This window comes from Galeopterus variegatus, unplaced genomic scaffold (genome assembly GCF_000696425.1).
Source record: "Galeopterus variegatus unplaced genomic scaffold, G_variegatus-3.0.2 Scaffold12339, whole genome shotgun sequence".
Taxonomy (NCBI): Eukaryota; Metazoa; Chordata; class Mammalia; order Dermoptera; family Cynocephalidae; genus Galeopterus; species Galeopterus variegatus.
The window spans coordinates 4,496-8,061 of NW_007738450.1; the positions used below are offsets into that span (position 1 = coordinate 4,496).

At 53.0% G+C, this 3,566-nt stretch overlaps 1 pseudogene; it reads right to left on the reverse strand.

Annotated features, from left to right (window-relative positions):
* Positions 1–1,456: 1,456 nt before the first annotated feature.
* LOC103611056 lies at positions 1,457–3,340 on the reverse strand (annotated as a pseudogene).
* Positions 3,341–3,566: the final 226 nt, after the last annotated feature.

Here is a 3,566-nt window from a genome sequence, read left to right on the forward strand (position 1 = left end):
CCCGGTGGCGCACTGGATAGTGCGCCCCTTGGGAAGCGCGGTGGCGCTCCCGCCCGAGGGTTCGGATCCCACATACAGACCGGTTCCCGCTCACTGGCTGAGCGAGGCACGGGAGCAACACCGAGGTTTGCAATCCGGTTGCCGGTCCCACCAACACCAGCCCCTCCCCGGTGCCCCCTCCAGCTTCATCAAAGGAAGCCTTCCCTCCCTGGGGACCCTCGCTGTGCCCAGCAGGGCTAAGGAAGCTGAAGGCGCGAATTCCGAATGGATTTTTCTCCAATCACCCTTCACAGAGCCTAACTCACTGCAATGGCCACCACCGCCCTCAACCTTTCCGTCCACGCCCACACCCACCCTAAGCCTGCGGCCCTTTGCAGGACACAGCATTGGTGCGCATGAGCACAGACCCCACCTTTCCCACCTGGGGCTGGCCAGCACCCTAGGGCGCCCGTGCACGACTCCCTTTCTCCCCCTCGTCCTGACTGGGGCTCTCCAGCGTGGCTGCCACCTTGCGCCTGCACCTCCTAACTAGGAGTTGTCTGATTTACAGACACTGACTCCCCTTGAAGGGTTCTCATGACGCTCAGAAATAGGAATAAAGAAATACTGTGGTGTTCGATTTGCATAACCAGGCAGCATCCGATGTTCTAATGATGTGGTGTTCGAGAACTTTCGTGGATGGCACATCCCTGTAGGACCTGCTGCTGCTGCTGTGCCGGCCCGTGCTCAGGTGTCTGCGGCTCTCAGGCCGTGCACCTGCCCTTGTCCCTCTTCTCCACTGTCCCAGAGCGGCTTGATCCGAATAACCACACTGAAGACGTGGCATGTTATTTTCCCAACATCCTACTTCATTTTGGGGAGACATGACCAGAATTCGTGCTTAGAAAATTGGGAACTGTGTTATTTTCAGTATAGTTACGTGTATCTTTTTGGGAGTAAAATCATTGTACTAATACACAATGTATCAGAAGTAAACATGAACACGTATAACGCTGGCATCTCTTTCATTGGTGACAATAAAAGGAACGTATCTACCCATGCATAGGAACGAGAAAATTATTAATTAGGGTCACTCTAAATTTTAAAAAAAAATGCTTTATATAAAAATGCTTGTTTTCCCTGTGCCATGGAATTCGTCCCCACAAGCTACCAGTCGTTTCCTTATTTTTCAAGAGAGAAAAATGCACCAAGACTACGAAAATGTTGAAGGAAGTTTTTAATGTAGACAAACTTATTTAAAAACTGCATACATATAGTTAAACGTGAGAGTTGAAAACTTAAAAAGTGTTTAAGCCTTTACAATCCTTTACAAAATTGATGCAGTGCTCAAAGGTTTGTGTCATTGAATCTATGTCTGAAACTGCAGGAGTCCTTTGGAATAAAGTGTTAGTTTCCCCCTCCAGCTTCAAGGCTTCCTTTCCTCTCCTGCCATTTCCTGCAGGTGTTGAGACCTGGACTATGTGTCACTCATGTCACCAAAAGCCTGGGACCCTCGGCGCCTGCAGAGCAGCACGTAAAGCAGGATCGCGCCCCCCAGCAGGACGGCCACACCCAGCCTCCAGCGGTTCCCCAGGGACTTGTGCCACTCCCACAGCGCGGCCAGCCGCCCAACCCACCGCGGTCCCCGCACGCGGGCCGCCACCTCCGCGGCACCGTCCGCAGCCGCTCCTCGGGGTCTGCCCAGAGCATCGCCTCCGCCAGCCCGTACGCCTCGTTGGTGTAGTGGGCGCCCCCGTGCGCCCTCAGCAGCCCCTCGGTCAGTGCCAGCAGCTGCTGCACCTGCGCCTCCTGCTCCCTGCAGGTGGCGCGGTTGTCAAAGACGCAGACGCGGCCCCCGCACGTGGCCACCAGCTCCCTCAGGGCGCGGTTCTCCGTGCAGCGCACGTAATCCTGCAGACAGCCCCCGGCCAGGTCCTCCCTCCTGGTGAAGACGACAACTGTCCGCTCCAGGACGCCCTCCCCGAACGAACAGCTCCTGCACCTTCCTCACCGCCTGCTGGTCCTGCGTGGTGTAGCGGCCCAGCTGGGTCAGCAGGAGCAGCGCGTGGGGCGCGGGGGTGGAGAGTAGGTAGCAGCGGCGTCTCTCCACGCACTCCGGGTCTAAAAATGTCTGGGGTGTCAATGATTTCCACGTGCCACTTGGCCCACCTCCCGCTGGCCAAGGTGCAGGTTCTGGTCACAGACGTGGCCCTGAGAATTGAGAGGAACCGTCTCTGTCCCAGGATGCTGTTCCCTGTGGCGGTCTTCCCTGCACCTGTTTTCCCCACCAGGATGAGCCTCAGCCTGGGCTCCTGCAGGGTCTGGGCGTCCTCTTCTGAACCTGTGGAACACAATATTTATTATCTTACATGAGTTAAACCAGCTTTCCCTTGGGAACTGGAATCTTCTTGCCTTTAGGGGAAAAAAAGGGAGGGGAAGGACAGAGATTTGAGCTTCCAGGGCGGTGCATCTCCGTTTTTTCCTTCTGTAGTTGGATTTTCTACATGCACCTGCAGATGCACCAGCGACTGCTGAGCATTTCAGAAAATGCTCCGTCATAATTTCAGGCCATTACTTGTCTGACATTATCTCTGGTCACCCACACACATGCAGAACCGTTTTATATTTGGTGACTTCAATGAACTCTTCAACACTCTCCCGATACCAGATACCGTCCCACAGAAGAAAGGGGGGTGGGCGCAAGACCGCCTGGGACGATCTGCAGTCCAGACACCCTGGCTTGAATCACAACCTCACCCTGTGCTGATTGTGTAACCTTGGGAAGTTGCTTCATCTCCCTAAGTATTAAGCGTCTTCTGCAAAAACAAAAATGATAATGCAGGGTGACTTCTCCAGGGGATGTCGAGAGGTTCTTTAAGACCTTTCCATCTTCCCTCACTCCCTCTTTCCCTCCGTTTCCCTCTCCTCCCCGTCTCTTAATCCTGCTGCCTAGACGGAATACCCATTTAAATCCCCACTCTTCTTCTCTAACACATTCTACCTGGCAAATCCTGTCTGCTCAGGTACATGATTTGACACCCTCTGCATCCTCTTCTGTGGAGGTCAGAGGAGGTTTGTTATCATCATCTTATACTGTGGGAACCAAAGGGCAGGCAAGTCAAAGAACTGAACAGCTCACAGCAGGGCAAAGGCAGAGATCCAGCGGAAGTGCAGATCTCAGGGTTCTTGCTGTTTTATCCCAGGGTCAAGACACCTCTGGGACTTACCTCTATTCAGTGTGAGTAAGCCCCACTCTCCTCATTACCCTCAGCTCAAACTAGGGGGGCAAATGTGCATTATAGAGAAATGTCCTTACCACAGGCAGCTTCTTCATCTCTTGCCATCTTCCGTCCTCCCATTTTCACCTGAAAGAGTCCCAAACACAATTTGTCCATTTGTTTATTCATCCCTCAAAGAAGCATAACCACCTACAAGGTGTCTGGCAAAGTCAAAGAGCTGGTGACACCACAGTGAAAAGCCATGGCTCCTACCTGCAAGGATCTTAAAATCGAGGTGTGTGTTTTGGGGGAGGGGCAGGTGCTTTTAGAAAAAGACAAGTAAATTCTTTCAATTACAATAAATTGTGC